The sequence below is a fragment of the Sander lucioperca genome, chromosome 20 (genome assembly GCF_008315115.2).
Source record: "Sander lucioperca isolate FBNREF2018 chromosome 20, SLUC_FBN_1.2, whole genome shotgun sequence".
In the NCBI taxonomy this organism is placed as follows: domain Eukaryota; kingdom Metazoa; phylum Chordata; class Actinopteri; order Perciformes; family Percidae; genus Sander; species Sander lucioperca.
Window position 1 is genome coordinate 24018100 of NC_050192.1, and position 27373 is coordinate 24045472.

Here is a 27373-nt window from a genome sequence, read left to right on the forward strand (position 1 = left end):
GTGTGTGTGGATGGGATTGTTATCCAAACCCAGCTGGGGCTTTAAGCAGCCCTACTTGAATTGCCAAGTCCAATATTGTTCACTCGCCACCAAACCTGGTGTTACAAGCAGGTATCCAGCGGTACAAAAGGTGGTGGAGAAAAACGACGCAAACAACTGCAAATATAGACCAAAGTCAGCGTTAACTCCATAAAAGCACCCGCTTGTGGTGAACGCCTAAGTCAGTTGGTCATTCTTACAATCTGCCCCACACTCTGGTCCAGTCAGTCAATGGTCCAGACCAAGGTATCTTTTTTTTTTTAAACCTCTTTTTATTGAGAAATATAGATTATAAACATAGACACATCGGTACAGGCATATGAGTTTTTCTTTTTCTTACACACCCCTCTCCCAGCCCACCCCATCCCACCCCAACTGGACCAAATAAGAAAGTATTAGCAATACTGACAATTATAAAGGAAATACATACTTAGAATTGAAACATGAATAAACAAATATTATTTCTGTGAAGGGCGGCATGCCTTCAAAACTCTATCATGACACACCATAGTGGAGTACTACAGCCAGGTGTTAATATATAGTGTAGTTTGACTATAGAGGGGGGCAATCATTCCTCTGGAGTCAGCCAGGATGGCAGACCAAGGTATCTTGATCATTTTTGGCCAGATTACCATTACATTTTTAATATGGATACTCATTTTCTCTAACTGATGATTGCTATTGATTGTGGGGACTATGGTTGGGCATCGTTTGGATTTTAACAATTCTGATTCCAATTCCGATTCTTCCTTTCGATTCCGGTTCTTATTGATTCTCGATTCCGATTCTTTGAGGGGTGGAGTTGAAACGGGTCACATGCATATTTTCACAAATAAGAGGAAAGTTGTATTTTGATTCAATGGTGGTTTGCAGTTTTACAGGGCTTTTTCAATGTAAAATAAAGCCACACTACAGTAGAGCACTGCTTACTGTGCTCCAAGGCTGCAACACAACAAGCGCTGGCCACTTCGGAAACCAAAACTTGCGCATATTCAATTGGGAAACGATGATCGGATTTGAAACCAAATCCTCTAAACGATTGCAAACTATTCCAATAAAAAAACGATACTACTGGAATCGTAATTTTTGAAACGATTCCAAGTAGGAATCGGTTCTCGATGCCTAATCCTGGGGACCCCTCTGACCTTTCACCTAGCATAACCAATGACAAAGTCAAAACCTAAGGGTTTTATTAAATATGCTTTGTCCGGTCAGAAGCCTGCTCTTTGGTAAAATCCCAATCTGTAAACACACATTCTATACTGTTGCAATATAAATGGCTGAGTAGACAGTATTTTACTCCCATCAAGCTGCACCACCTTAACCCAAATATTCCCGATACGTGCCTATCTGGCATTGGAAAAGATAAGTTATTTCACAAAAAACAGGATCGATAGGTTTTGGAGTATCTGGAGAGTTTTTTATAATTTTCTGGAAAATGAAAGTACACAAAGTGATGGAGGGAGCGATGAACTGACTTGATTGTTACTGTGGCCCCCCCCTTTTTTTTTTTTTTTTTTTTTATAAATTTATTTATTCATATTTTATGTTTATTCATTATTGTGTAAATCTGTGCTCAGGTGCACACATATAATTTTAGTATTCTAGTGCATTATATGTGTATATGGATGCAGAATTTGTCATACATTTACATACTTACATACTACTTTCATCTCGATTTTGTATTAATTTAACATAACTGTTGTGATCCCTTTGTTGTGGGATGGGGGGTGGGGGGTGGATGCGCTATGTGCGATTGCTCTGTTTGTGTGCGCTGTTGGTGCATGCTGTCTGTTCTGTTTTTTTGTTGCTGTGCTTGTTTATGTTGTAATGAAAACCCCTTTGTAATGCGCCTTGGTCGACGTGCAGTTTATAATGAGTCTAGTTTTACTCTAAATATCATTATATTCATGCACAATTCATCAAAATAAAAGTTTAATAAAAGTTTTCTCTCTCTCTCTCTCTCTCTCTCTATTCAACAAAAATAAAAGCTTGGCACAATGCTATTGCCCCCAGCCTCACAAAGCAAGAGGCTTGGGGTAATAGCAGCAGGGTAATAGTACATTTTAATGGATATGATTGATGGTACGGTAGCCAAACAGGTGACTGATGCTTGTGATAGTGAATATGTGTGGAAACCCTTACAATTTGGCATCAACAGAACTGCTGAATCCTCAACCTCCTGATGATCTTAATCTCACTAAAAGCCAGTGGAAACGACATTCATTGTACATCTCTGACATTATGCTCATGAGTTATATCACTCCATAGTGACTTATGACTAATTTCCTGAGTCACCAAAGTTCTACGGAGAGCCACCAAAGCAGCGGGACAATACCAGTTTTGTCATCCTAAAATGATCACGTAAAAAAAGGAAACTATGAACAAGCTAGATTAGAACAATAATGTTTTTTTCTCACTAGCCCTCTCCTCTGGCTTATGTTAAAGTAGACATTCAGTTGGGGAAAGACTGCAATCCATTAGCCCAGCACATCTCAGCTCAGCCCAGTCCGGTAGTTTTGTCCTTATATAGGGCAGGCTAGCGGACGGTCGTATAACACTCGAGTCAGACTCAGCCACAGCAAAACATAAATTAAGACAGAGACAACGGGAGCTGGTCCAAGACAACACAAGGCTAAGACTGTCTGCTCCGATTCTGTCACACAAAATAAAAAGAGAGCAAACAGGGGCAATGTCATACTGTACACTATATGAGTAATTATTACAAACACACTTGTTAGTGCCTTTTTCAGTAGCAAAGATGTCACTCTCTATAACGTGACAGGAGAGCAGGGGCTTTGTATGTGCGTGCGTGCGTGCGTGCGTGCGTGCGTGCGTGCGTGCGTGCGTGCGTGCGTGCGTGCGTGCGTGCGTGCGTACATGCATGTGACAGGTTGTTATAGTGCCGTGCCCCCTCTTGTCCCTCTTCTGCCCAGAGATGCTTGTCTCCTCTCCTCTGACACTTAATCAATGCACTGGAAGTAGCCTTTCACACACAATCTAATTATATGGAAATATAGGGAAACCAGGGGGCTCTATGCTAAGTGTGCTAACGCACGCACACACACACACACACACACACACACACACAGGTACACTTGCACAACGGCAAGTGCTCACTGTGACAGTGAGACGGAGAACTGTAGGACAGTAAAGACAGGGAATGTTACAGGCAAATGGTAACGTTACGCGTTACGTTAAGTGCTACTCATATCAACAATGTGGTCGTAACTGTAGTAGGTAAAGAGACTATGCAGCTGTCTCCCCCACACACACACACACACACACACACAAGAACACAAACTGCTATGTCTTATTCTTAACATAAGCCTACAAATCATCTGTTTTGTCTTGTTATTGGTCCCTATCGTGCTTTGTTTCTGTCCATTCATCAGGCTCTGACATGTGAGTGGAGCTGTAAGCTTGTGCGTGCGTGCGTGCGTGCGTGTGCGCGCGCGCGCGTGTGTGTGTGTGTGTGTGCGTGTGTGCGTGTGTGCATGTGTGCGTGTGTGTGTGTGTGTGTGTGTGTGCGTGCGTGCGTGCGTGCGTGCGTGCGTGCGTGCGTGCGTGCGTGCGTGTGTTTGCATGCAGCGGTGAAGGTGATGCTGTGAGGTAGAGTAGGGTCAGGGTTAACTCATATAATAAATCAGGCTTGTGCAGCCATTAAAGCTGGGATACTGCTCAGGCAATTGTCTGGGGAATCATCCATAAACTGTGACTGCTTAGCTCTGAATGCCTACTCATACTGCACTGTCACAGCGCCCTTTTTTCACTGTTGGCTTTGGGAGTCACCACAAGAGTATATATATACTGTAATGTTTGAAAGATATCATGTCACACATTGCTAGGTAAAAATGTGGTAGTATCTGTTGCTTCCTTATTTGGAATTATGTTATTTTCAAGCTTGAATCCATTCTTGAATTCAGCAGGATTTATGAAGCTGCACTTTTTTAAATTGAATTTTATATTTAAGTCACTAGGTGTAGATTTTCTATGTCATTTTAGCATTTCTTATACTGATGGCAGCCAGGCATATGGCAATTTTTGTTGTTGAAAAGTTATTGTCATTGTTGTAAAAAGAAATAACACAATCTCAGTTAAAACTGGGGCAGGCTGAGTTGCGTTCAGCATTGTCCTATGCTGCTGTCTGCCACAGTGTCTCTTTTGATGCCACTGCTGCCATTCAACAAGGTAGGACATTTACAAATAAAAGCATACATTTTTATGTAAACGTATGTGTACGTAATATATATGAAAGTAGACAGTGTAACACAGGCACTTTAATGCAGCCAATTCGGTGTTTAATGGATGTGGTGCTTTATGGCGTACAATGTTCAGTCCAATCGGCAATTGTGATTATAACCTGCAGCACAATCGGTCTCACAGTGAACACAGTCCCCAGAGAGCCATGACAAGTGATACATGAAATGAATGATAATGAATGTAATACTAAGAGACATGTTACGATATTAATTCTTAATCCATTATATAATGTACATGAATGTTTGCCAAAAGGTCTCCACAATACTGGATACGGTATCTTCGTCATTTCGTGTCAGTGTGTCGGAATATGTGTAAGAAAGCGAGAGGGAGAATATCATGATTGAGTCAAGCAACCTGACAGCTGTCATTTGGACCTATTTCAGCACACACACACACACACACACACACACACACGTCAATTAGAAGCCATGGTAAGCTGAGCAGTAGTGAGCTGATTGGGTCACATGTTTACTCCCTGCAGCCACTGTCTGCAACACACTAACAATACATCGGACATCACCTGACACACAGACAAAGAACACACAGTACTATGCACATATCACACACTCAGACAAATAACACACACTACTATGCACACACACACACAGAGACAAATAACACACAGTACTATGTACATATCTCGCACACACACACACACTATGCAGTATACAGTCAGGAGTGTGAGCTCATCTGGCGAAATAAACAAAGCATATATAACAGCAGGTGCAAAGCCTAGAAACACATATACATGCACACAGACAGACTAATGCAAACACAGTTGCACTTACACTGTCACCCTACAGCTCCAGCTGTGTGCCCAGCAATGGTGTCAGTTGAGAATTTTAGCAGAAGCCAAGAAAGAATAAGAAACAACCAATGAGTCTGCAGGTTTGAGGTGTAGTAGAGCAATAAGAGACTTGGGTAAGAACTTTGTTGTGCCAAAAAAAAAGCTGCAATTTTTAAAAGATATTAAAGCTTTTAAAGAGTAGTTTGGGTGCTTTTTTATAAGAAACAGGAGGTGGCATTATAGGAAAAGCAGCCTATAGGATACTTCATATTAACACGTTCTTTACTCCAAATAAACATTTTTTGACATCACCGGCAGATCATACCCACATGGGATGAGGGTTGCGTTTAACAGTAGAATAGATATGAAGTGTTGTTAAGCAAACTGATTAGCAATTTTGAAAGTAGACAAAGAGAAAGACAGAGGACATGTCCAGCAGTGAGCCATGCTGGGCCACGTCATTAAAACACAGATCAGAGACAGAAAGGACAAAAGAGAAGAAAGGAGCGACACAGGAAGAATTAAGAGGATGCAGGCAACAGAAAAAAAAATGGTCATGATAACAATACAACATCAAGACCAAAAGACTTTAAGAGAGAACCAGCGATAGATGGAGACAAAGTGATAAAGTGTGTGTGCATGTGTGTATTCATTATAAAAGTGTTCTGATTGTCTTGGCGTGCTATCAGGTGGCATCAAACCCATGTGCGATCTGGAGGGGGAACTACAAAGTGGATCCTGGGGCCTGCAGAAAAAAGCCTTTTTGATCGCGCTAATTAAAAGCCATTTTGTTTAAAACAAACAGACACAAGTCTAATTGGCTCTTTTCCATAAGAAAGGGATGGATGTTGAAAGTGGAAGAACGCATGGAGGAGGGAGGAAGCGTGTGTGTGTGTCTGTGTGTGAGGTGGTGGTGGTGCTGGATCACAGGGAAGCTGTGCTCAGCCTGGCACATGCACCGCTTCAGACACATGTAAACATGGAAGCACACACACATTGTATTACTGTGACCCACTATCAGGGATAATTAAAAATCTGCGCATACAGTAAAAAAGCCAGTGCAAGTATGGGAGAAGATAACAGGTGAAGACAAACAAGAAAACAAAAACACACGTTCAAACAGGCATACAAATTCAAAGACAATTGCTGTTATGTTGAACATATGGTGGAGTTTAACAGCCCCTAACTGTTCCATTATTCTCTCTCTCTCTACAGGACACAGCGTTATGTCAACTTTGAGTTTTCAAGTGTTTTTTTCTTCAAATGCACAGGGCAGGCAACTAGTCTGTGTCTACTTAAGCAGTGTTTTGCCAGTTCAATGCTTTTAATATGAAGGTGCAGCAGTAGGAAATTGCATTATAATACAGCCCTGATACACGTTAGGAGAGTGAACAGTGAGTACTAGCTGTAGTAGTTGTAGTAGTAGTAGTTGTACTGCTTAGCTGTAATTTGAGAAAGTTTGTGACCAGGCAGCCTTTTTATTACTGCTTTAAAAACGGACCAAACACAGTCCCAACTTGCATGTGTCGCTCAAAGCTACGTCATTGCTCTGATTGGTTGATGGTCATGTTTCATTGCTCTGATTGGTTGTAGGTCATATTTCATTGCTTTGATTGGTTGCAAGTCTATTCAATTGCCTCAAGAGGTATTTTGGTCTGCACCATTGATAACCTTGGAAATTGAAAATGAACTGAGAGGTTCCAGACTAATAAGCATTTGCAAATTATTCTGGCAATGCCGGGCTAGCATGCTCTACCATTTGAAATGAGTTTGAAATGAAAACTCTATATGGAGAGGTAATTACAAAATGTTAATAAACTGATTAGCTATTCCTGAAATGGAAACCATAAAAAGTAAAAAGTAAAAATAAAATAAAAATGGTTTTTTGGTGGTTTGAAGGATCATAACTCTTAATAGTTTTGTTCTTACAGTAATCACGCTGTAGCACACTAAATATACTGAGCTAGTGTTGTACAGAAACTCCAAGCTGTGTGTTGCAAAAATAGTTTGTTTGTAATATGGAGAAAGGGGGGGGGGGTAAAAGATTCAGCAGAGACTCTGCACTTAAATCACAATGGGTACATTCAACAAAGTCAATAATGTAAAAAAACATACATGAATCATATGTTTTGTTTAGTTTAAATCCTTGAGCATTTGCGCTTACACACACACACACACACACACACACACACACACACCATACGTACACACACTCATCTGGGGCTGAACAGGGAACAGATTGTCTCCTTCCATCTCTGAGTCATCACATTAGGGCCTTCAGGTCCTCCAGCTGAGTTCACACTGTTCTGCTAAAACTGACTGAAGTAAACTGAGCCGAGCTAGATCAGAGTGGGTGGAAAAGTCTGAACTATACTGGACTGGACTGGACTGGACTGGACTGGGGTTAACTACCCCAGCAAAGCCATATAATCCGGGTTAAACAGTGCATTTCTGTTGTGAGGGCTGTGTATTTCAGTGATGCTACAGTCAATATTAGACTTTCAGGAGTGTGTGTATGTAAGTGGGAGCCCTGGGAGGAAGGAGGATTTAAGACTTAAGTGGCGTATTCCTGTTTCTCACACACACACACACACACACACACGAAGTGGCACCCAAAGGCTATTTGAGCCATGAAAGCTGTGGGGGATTTTCCTTTTGCCTAAACCCACTCTATCATTGTCAAAGAAAAAACCCTGTAGATACAAACACACACAATACAAACACACACTGCTGCACAATTTGTACAGTAAGCAGGCAATGACACACAAATATGCAGGGTGTAAATGTAAGAATTCTAGCAGAAAATGTCAAACATGTTGAATGTACTGTACAGCGTAAACCATCAACACAGATGCTTTTCCACCGGCTTAACCTTGAAATAGCATCCAGAACACACTGACACCACCTGTGGTTCCACAATCACACAAACACACACACACACACACACACACACACACTCCAGACTTACCCGTGTAAAACAACACACATATACTGTACGCACTCACATGCAAAATGGCCCACTCCACATCACAAAACCAAGTCAGTGAGAAAACACACATCATCTTTTCCTCACCCACAAGGCCCAAAGAAAACTCACAATCTTCAGCGATTGTGTTTACAACGATGATAGAGGAGACAGGGGGAAATTTTAACAACGTACACAATACACTACATTAGAGCTGCGCTTCCCCGTCTTGCAGCAACAGAACATTCACTTATCTATATGATAATAGAAGGGCGCATAGCTCAATGTGACAACGAGAGAGAGACACAAAACACAATGCCGAGCAGCGCCTGCAGACAGAGTGATCCGAGATGTAATCGCCTCCGAAGAGAACAAGAGGGAGAGGGAAGAGAAAGGATGAGGGAGATACAAGCCTTTATGTGCGCCATCATTTGGAGTTGGGTGGATTGACAATGAAGCTGTCAACAACAAAGCACAGACATCAGCCTATTGATAAGGAACATACAGTATCTTAGGAGGAGATATTGATGGTGAAAGGGGGATGAAATACAGAAAAGGTGTGATACAGGAAGTACTGACAGCCATTGCAATCACAGCTGGTGAGTGTAAGTGGAGTATGATTGTAGACTTGTTTGTCTCTCTAATGTTTGATGTATGTTTAATCAAACAGGACCTACCCTAAGCAGAGCAAGAAGTAGCAAAATCGTGTAAAAGTGGATGTTTGCACCTGCTGCTGCGAGCGGGTTTTGCTTGAATGTGTCTGTATGACAAGCCTATTCAACTTTCATGGAATAGTTTTGGGAAATATGCTCATGTACTTTCTTTTTGAGAGTGAGAACAATATCAATCTCGTGTCTGCGTATGATGTACATAAGAAGCCGGAGTCAGGACTTGTTTAGCTTAGCTTAGCGTAAAGACTGAGGGCAGGGGGGAAACAGCTAGCCTGGCTATGTCCAAAGTTTAGGAAATATGCCTACCAACACTTTTAAAACGGACTAATTCAAATGCTGTCTGTAGTTTGTTTTATGTACGTATAATCCTACATGTAAAAATGACAATCTGTGGTATCAGGGCGACTTACATGCTGGAACTATTTTGACCGAACAGCCAGACTGGCCAGTTGGCTGTGAAACATGGCAAACAATACATTGAACCCCGACATTCTTGCATGATGTACATAGATGATTGATAAGGAGTTAGTAAAGTAAAGGATCCACTTTACTGTTCCACCTGACTGCTGAACAACACAGTTGTATAGTTGGATAAATGAAAGTGAACCTGGAGTCATTTTAAACAGTGGCCTGTCTTATTCCTTTCCAGACGGTAAGAGCACAATATTGTAGATGTAGTTGTTTTCCACTATGATCCACTCCACAGTCATGCTTGAAGTGGTTCATTTTTTATCCCGACACCCGACATCTGTCAGCTCGAACCATGTTTATGCTGGTATTATGTAGTCTGATTTCGGCATTAAACAAGACGCATTATGCTACAAAGAAAGCTAAGAAGTGTTGGTAGTATAAACTGGGCTGTTTCCAAGGGGGTAAGCTTCTCCTCATAACCCGTAGATCCTATGGCGCCATTTTGATGCTAACAAGCATTCACCCCCACGTTAGCATCCCATTGGTAAAAATGTAAAAATAGGCTAACGATTGTGCCATAACCACGGGACTTACTGTCGCATAGTAGAGGTATTACTGTATAGTACAGGAGAAGCTCGCAGGCAGTTTGGACTTACATTAGCTGTTTAAGTGTAATTACTAATGTTAACTAGCATTTTAGTTAGCAATAATTAGCCTGTGTCCATGTTATCTCCTTACATATACCTACGCTCTCCGTCTCTGCAAGATTGGGAATGATTGAGATAGGGCTGCAACAACGAATCGATAAAATTCGATTATTAAAAAAGTTGGCAACGAATTTCATTATCGATTCGTTGTGTCGCGCGACACGCCACTCAGTCGCAGAGATAAAAGCAATTGAGTTGAGTACGGAGCGAAAGAAAAAGAGCAGAGCGGGGGTAGAGGAAATACGGAGAGAGACCCTTAACGTTGTTCTGAAACACATGGCGGAGGCAGAAAAATCAGTACGACCTAAGTCATCCAAGGTGTGGGAGCATTCACACTAAATAAATTGAAAACGTGTTAATTGCAAGATAAGCAAAAGCGACACGGCATGGCACGGGCGCACCACGGTGATGATTCAGCACATAAAACGTAAACATGTTGGAGTCCTTGATGAGGAGGAAGGGAGTTCAACAGCAGGGTAAAGTCACTACACAATCCTACTTTTGTTCCGTTTTGAAGTGAGGAACGTAACGTCCCTCTTCTGGTGCTGGTGTGGTATTTACTCGTTATCCAGCTTGACAAGCATGACAAGCTAGCGTTAGCTCGTTAATAACAGTAGTAAAGCAGGCAGGACTAAAGACACGTTTTTATTCACTCGCCTTTTTTGGCCCATTCATTTTTCAATCTATTGTCATGTATATATTCTGTGCTTTGTCCCATATCAGTTATTGTTGACGTATATATTTGTGTGTGTTGTACTTTTTAATTTCATTTTAAAGTTCTTTTATAGCACTTAGTCATCTTAAGCTGTGTTTAAATGTGGTGTACAAATGAACTTAACTTGCAATTAATACAATGATGGTAACAATTTAATGAATAAGCTTCAAGTGTGTGTGTGTGTGTGTGTGTGTGTGTGTGTGTGTGTGGGGTCTGTATCTGCTCTTTGGGTATAACCTTTACACAACTATTAACTAAAACAACATACATGTAAGTATGTATTGAGTTGATGTAAATTAATGTTATTTTGTTTTTTTATCCGATTCATCGAATCGGTTATTAAAATAATCGTTAGTTGCAGCCCTAGATTGAGATTTCTCTTGGCACAGCTACCAGAAGACTTCCAACTTTCAGACAGGTTGCTCACGTCACATTTACGTTGTCTCTCTCAGTTGGAGGCTGCGCAGTAACGCTCAGCGCTCACCGGAAAAGTGCTTCTAACGGCCTTCACTGGTCTCCGTCCAGAGCAACGGGATCTGTTGGTCCACTCTTATATACTGTCTATGGTTGTTTCCCTCTGCCCCTCAATGCTAAGCTAGGCTAAATAGTTTCTGACGTCCTAACTCCAGCTGCCTACTTATAGCAGATTCAACATATTTCCTCCAAATATTGACCTTTTCCTTAAAAGCTGCAATGCCGCCACAGGACAATGAGACACAATAATCAGCGAAAGAGAGCAAGAGAAAGAGCAAGCGAAGTAGAGGAGAAATCACAAAGGAATTGCACTCTCTCTTGGCTCATATGATCTATTATTAATCCAATTTTGCACGGACCCTTAAATTTTTTGGGGGGGGGGGAGAAAAAAAAAATCACATTGAGCAAATTAATGAGGTAAACGTAATGATCTGAGATGATCAAAGGATATCAGTGTTGGGCAAGTATAGCCACCAATTAGTAAAACAAGCGCAGGAAAGGGACTAAAATATGCACCGCCGCGCCTGATGAAAAGACAGGGTCAGAGAGAATGGACTAATTTCACAAATGAAACGACGTGCACCAAGACAGGCCCACGTGTGTGTGTGTGTGTGTGTGTGTGTGTGTGTGTGTGTGTGTGTGTGTGTGTGTGTGTGTGTGTGTGTGTGTTCCAGGAATGGGTTTGCGGGTCATGTTTGGATTCCCCCTGGGTCTATGAGCAGAGAGAGTCAGGGAGGTCCCATAAGAGCAGCAGGAGAGGAGCTGGCTTTACTTTGATAACAATAATAAGGTATTTCTCTCTCTCTCTCCCTCTCTCAGTCTCCTTTTTTTAATTCCGCTTTGGCACAATGAGCACTGCCGCTCTCGTTTGATCCATGAAAGAAGCTTGTTATGTTTTTTTTGAAGAGTTTGATGCACAAAGGAACAGGAGAAAAAAAGTTTGGAAATAGGCTGCATCTGTCCAACTTGGACTTGGGTTCATTAGGAAGGCCTCAAGAGGTGTACTTCTTTTTGTCGATTCTTGTTTTCTTATTTTTTGAGATTGTTTTTAAGGGGTGGGCGAAGTTTGACCCACTGTTTGAGTACAAGGTTCTCCATTGTGTGCATTTGTGTACACAAAAATCCTCTGTTATATAAAAAAGAAGTTAAAAGCAAAGATTTGCTAAATCATCTACTGACCCTTTAATATCCTGAAGCTCATTTAGACAGTCTCACAGACAGAAATTGAAAATAATGGGATCTCTGAGATTATGAGGCAGCAGTTCACTTAGCTTTGTGGCTGAAAATGCCTGTCTCCAAGTGTTACAACAAAAACCTAAAGGATAAAGACATTTACAGGTCAGGTGTTGGTGATCCATCTTGTGATCCTATATTTCTATAGCCGCATTTCCACCGCATGATACGGCCCGACTCGACTCGACTCACTCTCTTTTGGTTTTCCATTAGCAAAAGTTGTGGCTAGTAGCTGGAACTTTTTTTAGTACTGCCCCTGTCTAGGTTTCAAGCTAGCTTAGCTGATACTAGAACGGCAGTTTCACACGACGATGCCACGGCGATCAGCTGAGAATCCCGCCTACACTGAGGGAGTACCATCTGCAGTGGAAAACTAATGGCGCTTTTCCATTACGTGGTACCTGCTCGACTCGCCTCGACTCGACTCTACTCGCCTTTTTTGGTTTTCCATTACGAAAAAAAGTACCTGGTACCTGCTAACAGGTACTTTTTTTTAGTACCACCTCAGTCGAGGTTCCAAGCGAGCTGAGCCGATACCAAAAGGTGACATGAAAGCGACAGACGGGGGTGTCCTGAACAAACCCGCCATTTTTAAATAGTTTAGCCAGCTGTGTTTTTTTTTTTGCTGCCTCCAGCTTTATTTAAAACAAAATGTGTCTTCTGGCTGTGGCAACAACAACACACCTTCGACGTTCTGTGTGTGTGTCGCGTTAGGTCACAGCAGTTTACTGCGGCGCTGCTATAGACGACCAGCCACGCTGAGGCGGTACTAAAATCTGCAATGGAAAATGGACGCACAAGTGTGTCGAGTCGAGGCGAGTAGAGTCGAGTCGAGTCGAGCCGAGCAGGTACCATGTAATGGAAAAACGCCATAAAAGAAAAAGTGCTTGGTACCAAGAAAGTGAGTCGAGTCGAGCAGATCCGTACCATGTAATAGAAATGAGGCATATTACATTTGCCTGGCAACATGTGGCTGAAAGATCCAAATCAGGTCACAGAAGAGGGTGTCAGCATGTGTTGAGACCAAAAACACACACAAAAGGTTGTGATGGTGGGGGCTTGTTGCTTCAGGTAATGGTGGTGCGACATCAAATGTGATCCGAGAAGTCCAGTTTAAAAAGGAACTGGTCAATGAGTTTGAAGGTTTATCAAATGCCTAAACAATGCACAGCGGTTTATAACGCTTTTTTACAACCCTGGTGTAATGCAAACATTGGTCTGAACACAAACAGCTGCTCTGGTATATTTTAAAATTTTTTACTTTTGGCTGACTTTTGCATTGTACCAAATTCTATGAAAAAAGGTCAGTTAGTGGTAGTTTGCTATCTGGAATGGGTGATGAAGTTTCATGCTCCACCCCACAGCCTGTCACACTGCAGACAGGATACGCATATAAATAGTCTGTTACAGTAAGTAAACAATTCATTCATTCACATTCATTCATTCAACAATGGTTGTATTTATAAGACAGTCACCATTGAGTCGTGTTCCCAAGGCCCGCTAAATGCAAACCATGTTTATGTAAGGTCAAAAGTGATGCATGACAGGTGTGTATTAGGCGCTGCATAAAACCTTAATATGGTTACACGCAACTTGGATATTTTTTGAATGAGTCATCTGTGAAGACAAAAAAATTATCTTAAAGGATCATTACATTTGCTAGGTTTAAAAAAAAGATTGAATCCAAATCACTCTGCAACGGAAGGAAACCTACACACACACCCACACCCACACACACAAAACTCATGGAGACTTAAATATTATGTCACATAATATACCTGACTCTTCTCCCCTACTGTTTTTCTCCTTCAACTATTCATCCCAACCAGCGTCTTCTGATCGTGCAACATGCACTGTAGTTCATCCGTCCCACTTTTGCTCTCCGGCTTTAAAGGAGATTTGTCATTCTTTAAAGCCAAATATTGCAACAGCTCACTTACTAAAAGCCTCCACAGGGAATGAAAGCGTGTGGCACATCCCTCAATTTGATAACAATGGATGACTTTGCGCTTACAAAACAGAGGAGACACAGAGGGACGTGGGGGGAGACGAGAAGAAGAGAGAGTTATCGGATCCTTCTGATGAATTTTAATCCTGACCTCGAAGAAAGAAAAAAAAAAAAAGACAACTGAGGGGGGGGGGTTGGTATTTGGTTTTCTAATTTTTTATTCTTGCTTTGTATATTCTCCTAAGCCTCTGTATGACTATGTGTTGAGGGAGACAATGTTAGGACAAGCCACTTAAGCCCATTAGTCTGATAATTCATATGGCTTGGCAGCGCACTCCTCAACCTCGTCCAAAATCTGCAGAGAGATGCAAGGAAAGAGAAAAAGATATAGCTCATTAAATAGATGGATAGAGAGAGAGAGAGAGACAACAAAATAGGGATACCGGCTACAAAGGAGAGAGAAAGACAAGGAGACTCAATGTACAAAGTGTGTACCTAAGTAGGCACTTAAGCTTTTATGAAGTACAGTGATGAGGTGAATTCAGGTGAAACTGAATTTATACCAACCACTTAACAAATGAGAGGTTGATTAAATTAAGGGGGATGGAACTCAATATCATAACAATAGACGCTATTTTAGTTTATAGTTTTTATTAATGCCTTTGCCCGGGTCCGATTTTTCCCGCGTAGTCACAAAATGATTTACGGCAGGTAGACCGGCTCCACAGTCACACATACTGATGGGTCACAGATTTCGGCGTAACACCGGAAAAGCCTGTGTAGCTATAATCGACACAAACTGAAAGTTACATATAGCCACTTTAGAGAAAAGTGGTCAATGTCTTTGAAAAAGTTCAAGGTACCCTGTGGATGTTCTGATCACTAAAGGTGCTGTGCACTGGAGCAATGTTTTGATGAATGGGACGCCATTTTGTTTGTGTTTATTTACACATTCCTGCTCCCAGGTTTACGCTATGCCACTGACTGACAGTTGGTGGCAGTAATACTATACACTAGTAGTTAAAGCTAGGGGTGTAACGGTACGTGTATTCGTACTGGATCGTTTCGGTACAGGGCTTTCGGTACGGTGCGCATGTGCACCGAATGCAATCTTTTGTGTGCGGAACATAGGTCAATTTTCGTGTTTCCACACGAACATATTAAGTGGCAGAAGTCTCCGCATTCAGCGCAAATCCCGCCCTGCAGCTGATTCTAAAGTTTTCATTGGTCATGTCAATATGTCAATCACTGTACAGATTGCCTACACCAAACACTGATCTCTAAACCTACCCGCCGTCACTGTAACCTAAACCAATGAAATCGACGGCAGGGCGGGATTTCCGCTGAAGTGGTTTGGGGAAAAAAATAATAATCACACACCACACGCTGTACAACAACATACACGGCACGCTTTAGCCCAGCCTCTCGCTACCTAGCGTCATGGCCAATGCAGACAAGCCCATAGACAGTACGGACAAGCCGGAGCTTGAAGAGCCACCCATATCATTAAGGTCTCCTGTTTGGGAACACTTCGGTTTCCCAGTGAAATACGTCAACGGACAAAGACTAGTCGATAAGACGAAAGCAGTGTGCCGACGTTGCTCAGGAATGATCGGGTATGTTTCTGGCAACACTTCAAACTTGTTAACGCACTTGAAAAGGCATCACGCGAGTGTGAACATCACTACTACAAGGAAGAAAATTCAAACCGTAATTCAAACGCAGCTCCCGCTGGCATTTAAACAGACCTTTGCTGGTAATTATGATCGGGCCAACGCAATAACGAAATCAATTGGTGTTTTTATAGCACTGTAGCTGCACTGTAATCCATAGTTATTTATTTATATTTTTCATTATATTTTATTATGTGATATTGGTTTGAGACAGAGTATTTTATTTAGTGAACTTTGCAGCAGTATTTTATTTCTTATTCTTTTTTTATTTTATATATATTTTATTTATTATATTTTATTAAAAAGTGTTTAAAAAAGTGTAAACAAATTGTTAAAAAAAGTTTATAGTAATAAACAACCTGCAGTTTAATGTTTGCATTTCTTTCCCTTACTGTACCGAAAATGAACCGAACCGTGACTTTAAAACCGAGGTACGTACCGAACCGTGATTTTTGCGTACCGTTACACCCCTAGTTAAAGCACTACGCCAGTAAGAGCAGAGAACAAGACTGCCAGCTAGGAAATATGGATGTAAGCTACGGCTGCATCTCATGGCCCTTATTTGATAGCTCCTCAGCTCCTCGACTCCTCGGTCCTCAGCCGAACCGGAAGTTGTTCTGTCCCTCCTCGGTGAAGGCTGTCTCAAAGCTCTTATATCTGCCCCGAGGACAGAGGAGCGAGCATCGAGAACGGATCATTAGGGAGCTATAGCCGAGGATACACAAGAACAGCATTCCCGGAAGCCGTGCAGACGCGAGGAAGGGAGGCAAGTGGAAGAGTCGAGGAGGCAATGTAAGTGACATGAGAAGCACCTAATGCCAGTTTCAAAACTTTAAAAGAAATTGGCTTTGCAAATGTTTTACTGGCCAGGTGTGCTGAGGTAAGAAAGTCAGCTCTCGTTTTTCATCCTTCGCACAACTACTACAGCCACTTTTTGTGTGTTCAAACGAGTGCAACACCATGAATGTCTTTGAAGGCATGAAAGCATGCTCCTGAATCCAAATTTTGCACGATTCATTGTTTCAAGACTACAAAGACATGCAAAGGACACCAATTTCTTGGACAGAAATCTGGGAGGCAGTGTGATGCAGCCAGGAGGAGGTTTAACCGGTATAAACACTTTCGCCTTTAAACGTGGTATTTTTCTGTAACCGATTTCCCATATTGTGAGATATATAGATATATATATATATATATCTATATATATCACATCACAATATGGGAAATGTAGGCAATTGGCATTGGGAGCCTTTTGAATGCAGACGTGATTGTTTTGACAAATGAAATTGATCACACTGAAGTCGTATTGATCACACTGAACAATACGACGTGATACTATGATACCAATACAAGTCCATTAAAAGTCAAGAGACTAGGACTTAGAAACATGGACAGCCCATCATAAATAATACATTTACACTTCATTTCAGAGAGGTCAGGTTGGATCAAATATTTTATTTCGCAAGTGACAAAAACATCCAAAGCCACTTCTCAATTGTTTAGCAGGCGGATTTTGTAAGCCTATAATATTACACAACAAATGTGTTTTTGAAAATTTCACCAAAACAAACTCCACTTCAAGTGCACTAACATCACTGCAACACAGAAGTACCGTTCCAATTCTCACTCAGCTGTTATATTTCATCACGCCATAAGTCACACAAACATACTGTGATAAAGAGAGAAGAAGGGAGGGACATGTTCCAGCAAGCCGCCACATTTTGGGGTATTTATTTACAGCTTCCTCTCTTGTACGAGATCAACCCCCCCGTTAAAGCACTGACACACTGTGTGTGTGTGTGTGTGTGTGTGTGTGTGTGTGTGTGTGTGTGTGTCAAAAGAGAGGGAGGGAGCGAGAGAGAGAAGGTATCTCATCAGTCGCATTGGGAAAATACCATTCAGAGACTGACAGATGTCTTTCTCTGTCTGACTCTTACCTGCATCTGTCTCGCTCTGTGGGCCTCAGGACCTGTGCAGACTCACTACAAACACGCCCAAGCACAGAGTGTTTGTGTGTGTATTTCTGTGTGTACACTACATGTTTTCATCCGTCTAAAACGGAACGGAAACCGATCCCTGATGCTACAGCTTGATAACAATATCCACCGCTGCTTGGCAACTGATACTGTATGACTGTAAATAACAGACACACTTCACATGTAATACAATTACAGTATGATTCAGCAAGGACTACAATTGGCTCTTCAAATAGGGGAAATTCTAGGAAACTGAATATAGAATAGCAGGGAAAAGAATAGGGCTTATAATAAAATCCATAGCTTATAATAAAATCCATAGCTATGGGTGCAATATGTCAAATCAAAGTCAAGTAGCTTGATATTTCCCATTTGTCATGTACTGTATAAATCAAAGTTAGATCTCTCTAAAGGAGACAAATGTCTTTACCTCAATTATGGTATGTAGGTCAGTTCAGCTCTTGCTAATAGTCTGAGACAACCCTGATCAATAAAACATGGTCCAGTAGTTTGTTTTAGCAGTGAAAAGGTGGATCACACAGGAGCAGAGTTCCTGCACCAACAGGGCAGTTTTACAGTGAAGTCTCTTCAGACTTTAACAGCTTTGATTTTTACAGCACAAGGCTTACCCAAATCCTCAAACTATCAATGAACAAGGAGAGCAAAGTTTTTCTCTAAACTGTTAATGAACAAGGCACACTGCTCAGGGAAGTTCCCGTGGTAAAGTCAACACACACAGACACACACACAGTACTCAAGCCATAAAGGCAGACATTAGCTGGCAGGACGCCGAGACATGTAAGGCTTGTTAGAAAGGAAACGGCAGGAGAGTTTGACACACATACACACATTTACACATACACAATTACGAGGAAGACAACATATTGGAAGAAAATATTAAACTTTTTCTCAAATGTGTATCCTGCATTGTAGGTTAATATGAGGATATACACATATTTGCTATATTGGAACACTATGACTCTGATGTTAGTTTGTTTAGCTTGTTATTAGTTTATAAGATTCACTGAATAAGTGAAATGTTTGACCTGCTGGTGGTGCTGTAGGAAAAGTCAGAGGACCACCAAAGTCAGTAGGATTCATCCTCTGGGAACCATACATGTCCGTACAAAATGTAGTTTAGTTGACAGACGGACAGACAGAGGCTTGCTGGAAGATGTGAAATCAACCTCAAGAAAATATTACTGGCAGTACTGTAAAGTGCACAAACCTACTGAACATCTTCAACACTAAAAGACCCATATGTAGTACATTCTTAACACATGCACTGACTGACTGACTGACTCACCATAGGCCATCCCTAGAGCCATGCTGCTAGCATAACAACTATTTGACAGGGCGTCAGCCCGATTGATTGTTCAACGGAAAATGATGTTAACCATTTACCTACACTGACTACACCTTCTACAAATCATCATGTATAATATTAAATAACAGGCACAACTGGTTCAGTGCAATTCTAAAAACTGGCGTAAGTCCATGAACAATCACACAGCCCTGCCAGCAGTCATTCTGTGAGAGTACTGTATCCTATTTTGGGTACAGTGATGGTACAATAAAAGCCAGATTCAAGGATTTTCAAGAAATTAATTTTGTAATGGACACACAGTTAAGACCAACATGAGAGCAAAACCAAACAACTAAACTAGTTGTTTTTCATAGCGTAAAGGAATGGAAACCAGTGGCTTGCTGGAAGATGAGAAATCAACCTCAAGAAAATATCACTGGCAGTACTGTAAAGTGCACAAACCTACTGAACATCTTCAACACTAAAAGAGCCATATGTAGTACATTCTTAACGCATGCATGTTTGAATAATCCTCATTCAAATTTCAGAACCTAATTTTAAATTCTAGTCAAGATGTCAATGTTTCCAAAGACACCAAATATGATAAAGTGTTGGGACGGGTCTAACGTCTGCAAAACCACTATTGTAGTCCTTTTAAAACATCTATAAAGTTCCCTATAAACTCACAATGGATACCAAAGACACACAGTTACGTAAATCCACAAAGGGATACTGTAGCAACATCAATGAATGGCACAGACAAACTCTAAGTTCCTACACAAAAATCAAAGCAACATTCATGACATGTCTCACAGAGAACTACCTCTCTCTATCTGTCGCTCTCTCTCCTCTACTCATCCACCAGCTCTCTCTTGTTTTCCGGGAGACAGCACGGTGATTGGCGGAAAAAAAGCCTCCCTCAAACCAATCCCTAATCCTCAGCAGGCTTTAAAGCATATGGATGGAGGAGGAACGGCAGCGGCTCTCTCGCTGTCCTGTTCCGAGGGTCATTTTCTCTTTTCTGCAGCAGCGGCTATGACAGAGGCAGCGGAGAGGAGCTGGTGCATGGGAAACGCAAAAAAAAAGGAGCTCAGCCACGACTGTCTGCCCTGCTCTGTGCGCTCTGCGCCTTGGAGAGGCGAGTAACACTGCCAACGCACCCTTGTTGCCATCGCTTCCACAACTTGTGTATGGTGGGAGGTATTTCTATCTCTGTTATGACTTACCGGACGCTGCGTTGTTGAGGACACTGTCTTTCCTGTGACTCTGTCTCTACCCGTCTTTCCCTGGTAAAGGCAGAGAGGTGATGGAGGTCGGGGAGGCTGCGGCGGCTGCTACTGGTGATGGTGGTTTGGGTGCTCACATTGATTTGTGTCACTTCTCTGTCTCTCTCTCTCGCCACTCCACCTCTTTCCTGCTCTCTCTCTTCACTTCACTTCACACACACACACAGACACACACACAAAGACACACACACCAAGGTTTGGGCAAATTATACAAGGCTGAGGCACCAAGGGGAGGAGAAGTGAATTTGTTTCCTCTCTAGAACAGGCACTACCACTGAGGTAAAACAGCCACCAACAGTACAGCAGGCCAGCCAGCATCTCCAAACTCCCCAAAACAGCTGTCAACTTCTACCACATAACGAATCACAAGGTGCCAACCAACACAAATTGAATATGTTTTCTTTATGTGCATCATAATAATAGGAATTCATTAGCATCCCAAGAATTAACAATTAGAGTCTGGAGTGGTCCCAACGGCTCTGTGGGTATTAGAGTACAGTTGTGCAGCCATATTGGGCAGATCTAATATTGCAAACAGGATTGAAAGCATAGTGGGCGAATGTGCCCTAAAGCAAGATGCAGCCTGTCAAGATGAATAACTTTTAATGTGTCAGTATCAGGAGTTGTTATGCATGTCAACTCTACACGAAGCTTCATTATTCATTTAACATACTTGCTTGAGCAAGCCAAGTTTCTGCTGGCCAAAGTGCCAGGCTCGATTAAGGGGCTAGGTTAGCAAATGAGCCAGCTATTGCACGTTTTACCTGGTGGTCCTATAGTAGCACTAATCAAATTCGTATATTAACAAATGATGAAATGACCGTGTGTAATGTGAAAAGTGGTTACTTGTAGTGACTAACCCACAGAGAAATATCACCCGAGTCTGCAGGACTCCTCAGCTCTACAGAGCATTTTAGCGTCTTTCAGTTCCTTGTTTTGGTTGTACAACCCCAACTTTAACACTATTGTAAAAAGCTCTGTTCAACTCTATGTACTTAACCTGCCCAGCTGCAAACAGCAGACAAAAACAGTTAGCTCTAGCTGGCACTGGAACATAGAGGAGCATTTAGCAGCTAAACAGCCAGGATTTTTTCTCAGGAGTTGGTGGAGACAAAAATGAGAGTAAATATTGGACTTACAGGTCGCCAGAAAAAAAGGATGTGTAAAAAGGCTGTTTGCTAACACATTCAACGTATATATTAACGTTGTTTACAGCTCGTTCCACTGCCATTACATGGTCAATAAAATCCATGCATGTTACTTTAACACACAGTAGCTAGCATAGATCTTTTTGCTAATTTCTCATATCTTTCAGCAACAAGCAAAGTTTACACTTCTGCTAGCTATTGGTGGATGCAGCAATTAGCTAGTCAACTTGGTTCGGCTGCTGCTTGTACTTTTAGTTAATAGTTACCTGACTTAACCCTTTTTTTGGGGGGGGGGGGCATAAATAGTGCTTTTAACTCAACTAGCTACAGTTAAGCCGGTTAGTGTTGGACACACACATCTACCGCTTTATATCTTACAGTATGAAACACTCACCCCTCTGAACCTCACTAAACAGTTAGCAACGCTAGCTTTCTCTTCCTGTCAAGCTCACGAAGGCGAAGACTGACGTACTATTTTTACGCACATATTAGAATGCCAGCATCCTGCTTCTCCATTGGTCCGTAGGCTACCAGAGCCCTTGCTACCGCTCTCTCCTCCTAGCTACTCATGTGCTGCCCTTGCGCTGCACGTCATTAAAACAAAAAGGCCTGCGTAGAAATTTGATACGATTTTTTACTTCATCTATTTAGCGATGATAAATACACATACAGTTCGATTTACAGTTAGTTACTTTGTTTGTCATGTGCCTGGGCATTCAGTAAACTACAGAAGGCCTGAATAAATGAGTGGAGAAATATAACAAATGCAGGTGTAGCCTATTTGTAAAAGCCACAACAAGTTACTGGGATGGCAGAAACCTGGAGCTTTCTAACTGAATTACAGTTGAATTTACAGTCTATGGTTTGAGCAGGACCCATTTTGCCCGGCATTTAGAATAACTACACCATGAGCAGCTATATTCATAATGGTTGTATATTGAGTAATAAATTACAGTATACTCAGTTGGACAGAAATTTAACTACCGGCACAGCTCAAATACTGGTTAGATGAGTGTGAAAATGATGTGAGGCCTTCATAGTCACTACTGTGACAACTCAACCAGATTGAACAGCCTTGGAAGATTTTGGACTGATATGTTGGACAACAGGGATATCTTTTCATCCCTCCAGAGGTAAAATAAGGCAAGGAACAAGCTCTATTCATTGCCCTTATATGAAGTCTCTTGAAGTATTTAAGGGTAGGCCTACTGCCAGCCAGCAGCAAAGATCCACTTTCAAAAATTCTGTCTTTCATTTTTGTTAAATCAATAGCAACAGTCTACTAAAAAACAGGAATGTTTTTGGTCTGCCCTCCACAGTGTGTGTTCACACAGCTGAGCCAGTAGCCTGTAGCTGTTGATTTAATGAAAAGAAAAATCCAAAGAGAAAATTTGTGAGTGCTCACCCTACTTATTTGTGAGTTCCAGATACTTGGAGACAGAGCACTAAAGCTGATTTATGATGCTCACCAGCTACAGATCATTGTTAACCAAGCTTCTTATTTATTGCCACATCACTGTTTCACAAGACTCACTGTACCTCTCTCTCTCTCTCTCTCTCTCTCTCTCTCTGTCTCCGTGTATGCTTACTTGTTTCTAATGTGCGTTTTGCTGCCCACTGTACCTTGTAAATGCCACAGTATGGCTGTGCAGAGGAGAAAAAGGGCTCAGGGGCAATCAGCAAAAGCATGGGGGAAGTGCGGATGCGCTTCAAAGGCTGTCAAAACTATATTATATGGTTGATCCCTGTCCAATTCACTTTCACAGTTCAATAGTTACTGTATGTTAAAGCTGCAGAAAACAAAGAAACTCACTGCCGTCTCATCATTCTGAACTCACCTAAGAGGCTTTGTGTTTGTGTGTGTGTGTGTGTGTGTGTGTGTGTGTGTGTGTGTGTGTGTGTGTGTGTGTGTGTGTGTGTGTGTGATGGAGAGGAGGTTAAAGTGGTCAAGCGAGGGAATGTCTGAATAGAGTGACCACATAGGTCAGGTTTGACACACTTTATTATTCATTTACTGTCTGTCCTCAGCTGGGCTTAGCTCATCAGCGCACACACACACAGACACACATACACAACCTCCCCTAGGTGCGGCTTTTACTGCGCATATGCGCCTGGACGATGCACAAATGTCATGAGCAATAACTGGGATGTCACTCCAAATTCACTCTCTTCTCCTCAGCGTTTAGCAGCTATGTAGCTCAGGGAGCAGCCTCTCTCTCTCTCTCTCTCTGTCTCTCTCTCTCTCTCTCTGTCTCTCTCTGTGTCTCTCTCTCTCTCTCTCTCTCTCTCTCTCTCTCTCTCTTTTTCGACTTGTGCGTTAGTGTATGAGTCCTAACTTCTGAAAGTCCTGTTTAATTTTTTTTTGCCATCAGCTTTAAAATGTTTCACCCCAAAGTTCAATTCAATTCAGCCACAGGAATCTGGAGTATCATGTCCAGAGCTGCTCTGGAAAGAGAAGGCAGGGGAAATAAAAAAAAATGTCCCACTGTACCAACTGGTTTATTTAGATTGCAATTAGGTCATTTTTTCATTAATTTTCCTATGTCCCTTCTTGAGTCCATGTCTTGTTATTTAGGTTCATTCAAATAGTTTATTTAGTGAAGTTTTGACATTTCAGTCACAGTATCAATCATTTTGTATATTTTAAAGGTCTATCAGGAAATGTTGACATATTATCATCCATATGGTTTTATTTCACTTCTTCCTCATCTTAAGGTATGTATTTATCTCCTGTTTTGTGATTATATGTCTTTAGTGGCCATCAGATTGCAATATTCTCAGCATAGGTAAAGGTATGTAGTCACTTGTTCTTCACTCTGCTGTTTGACTCTTTGCAAAGGCCATGCACTTTGGTGATTTTTTTTATAAAATTAAACATACATAAGTCATTTTAATGCCTGAGCTTTTAATGCCTGAGCAATGAAATCCAAACCGAAAAATAGATACCATAGTTATTGCAGTTTAACAAAAAACACCTGACATTTATCAGAAGAAGGGCTGAGTTATTGGTCTCTGTGCAGGGCAAGTGCTCTACCAACTGAGCTAACCAGGCCACATGTCCTGTGTATTTTCTTGAGAATTTAAGTTCTACAGTTAAAAACTTGATATTTGTTTAGGCTGATTCCAGTACTTTTTGAGACTCACTGAAAGCTTCAAGTTTGGAAATAGAATGGTAAAGCGTTATATTACGGGTCGGTTATTTTCTAATAAACTTCTATGTTATCTGGTTCTAATCATAGAGAAAATAGTGACAGAGTTTAGTTAGCTGTGTTGAGTTTAAAAGAACTTAACTCCATTAAAAAAAGGGTGTGCTGGTAGCTCACCTGGTGTTTTATGCATAATTAAATAGACCATCTAGAAGAATTAATAAAATCTGAAAAAACTTGATTTAAAGGAGACTTTCTTTCTTTCTTCTTACAGGAGGAGTAGGAGGTGTCTTTGGTTGACTTGAACTCATGACCTTAGTATTTCTAAAATCCTGACTACGGCTCTGTCTCTTTGTCTAATTGTACAAAAAAGACCTAGATCTTTTCATGCTAATATGACATACTAATCTGTTTTTTTTCACAAGGCAGTTTAGTTGTAAGAGGTTCCGTGTATGGGTTTGTTTGGGAATGTTTCCAAAATCAGTGTTGGTCTTTTTACTTCAAAACTGGGCATCAGAAATGCCCTAATTAGTTTAAAGCTGCTCCAAATCAAGATCATGTGCAGCCCTCTCTCCTTCTCTCACTCTTTCTCCTTCTAGAATCATGGATGTTTCTGTGTGCCTGTGTGTGTGCGTGTGTGTGTGTGTGTGTGGGAGGCAGGGATGGAAATCGGGAAGCCTTGGCCATAATATGAGCATAACTTTTAATGCTCGATCTGAGAAAGCTCTTATGCAAATGTCCTCTCCTTTCTCGCAGCACAAAGCTGTCTCTGACCTCTCAGCCATTTCCATGGATTCCTTTAGTTAGTTTTTTTTTATGATGCCATATAACTTTTACAATCTGTTCAAAATTTCAATCAGGAATAATATGTTTGATGTAAATCATTCCATACAGATAGATTACATAACATATAACTACTAATCATTCTCCCATTATAGAGCAAATATGTAGAATTCAATGCTATGGGTCCATGTTATGGGTTATATCATAATTTTCTCTGGCCTAATAATAGCTTTGCAGCCTGTCTTTGATATCATTAACAAGAACAAAATGCACACACACACACACACACACACACACACACACTGAACGTCATGTGTTACTTTTAGGTAGCTTGTAGTACAGCTACCTTCCCAGGATTTGGCAGCCTGCGGCAGACTCCTGGGGCCGGAAGCTTAAGAGCCGGGCCAAATGACACCCTGCTGGGGCGAAAAGGCAGGGTCCTCCCCCAACCCACCTGGAACAGTGCCCCCCCCACCCCCCGCCTTTTTCTTTATCAAGACACGATTGAGGGCACCTATGATCAAACCAATGACACTAGGTGACACAGTTCAGTCCTGTGTGTTGGCTAATAGCTGCAGCAACTGAAGTCAATCAGTTGATTGCAAAAACATCCATCTCAAAAGCCTATTAATGTCTCCACTGAAGTTGCACTTGTGTTGCATATTTGTCTGTCAGTGTCTTCAGACCTTATTGAGCAGCTGCAGATATGCAGTATTCAATCTCTGGTTTCAAGAATGACATCAATACAGAAGGTCTATTAATTAACTCGTTAAGATGGTAAAGATGTTTATTCATATAGACTGTGCTTCATACCCTCTGCTTATACATGAAGGCAGGATGTCAAGAAGAGAGCATATAAACAGGTAGGTTGTTTGATTAATACAATGTTTGATGATGCAGTCGTCAAACTTCCGAATCAGAATCAGCTTTTATGCACATACAACACATACAAGGAATTCCACTCCAGCTTTTTGTTGCTCTCAAAGCACATGCACAGAAATAGACATACTGCTAAAATACAAGGACAACAAAGCTGAACAGGGTAAACAAAATCATCTGACTACTTGAGAAGTAGAGAAAATTGCAAAGAATATAACACGGGTGATACAATTATTAATAACAGTTCAAATGTATTTTCATGTGTATATGAATCCAATTTTAAGCTTAAATGCCAAGTATATTTCACACATGAGAGATCATTTGGTGAGCCGTGTCAGTAGTCTTACCTCCTGTCATGTCCTGTACTGAATCTTCCACAGAACCTCGCTCACATAGCTCAGGTTTAACCACCCTCTAGTGACTGGAAACTAACATTACACTCACAACATAGCAACCTCCAGTTATTAGGAAGCAGCTTTCCCCTCAGCTTACACTGCTATTTCTACACTTATACGCTCTGCTAGACAAATATATCATGATATATCCATCCGCCGGTCCGGGCTATTCCAATCCTGAGAAATGACAGAGAAATGCAGGAAGTCGTTGGAACATAAACAAGACGCAATGGAGGAAGCAAGGGTCAAGGCAGTGCTTCCTGTTCCAAAACCACCTCTGTGTGCCTGAAAGCAGACACTAAGCAGCAGTGACACAGTGGAACTAAACTCCCATTATTATTTTCAAGCTTTTTGTTGTTTGCATATTTCCTTCATCCTTATTGCATACACTATAATCTTCCTTTGTTTCATATGTAAAGTACAAACTTGCATTTTGTATGGTCTTAAATACATCTCTTTGTCAAACTTCTGTTTTCGAATGAGCAAAAATACACTTATTCTATTCAACTTGTATTATTATTTTGGTTTTATGTTCTATACCAGCTGCTATTGATTTAATTTAGTCAAT

The 27373-nt window shown here is 41.3% G+C and overlaps 1 protein-coding gene across 2 annotated transcripts in view; it reads right to left on the reverse strand.

The window, feature by feature from the left end:
- sox5 (SRY-box transcription factor 5) overlaps window positions 1–20609 on the reverse strand; it is a 239235-nt gene extending 218626 nt beyond the window's left edge. Inside the window, exon 1 of one of the 2 annotated variants that reach the window (XM_031306177.2) lies at window positions 20395–20609. The gene's annotated coding sequence lies outside the window, so the exon portion shown is untranslated. The remainder of the gene's footprint in view (window positions 1–20394) is intronic. The other variant, XM_031306179.2, reaches the window with a different exon arrangement.
- Between the last annotated feature and the right edge of the window lie 6764 nt (window positions 20610–27373).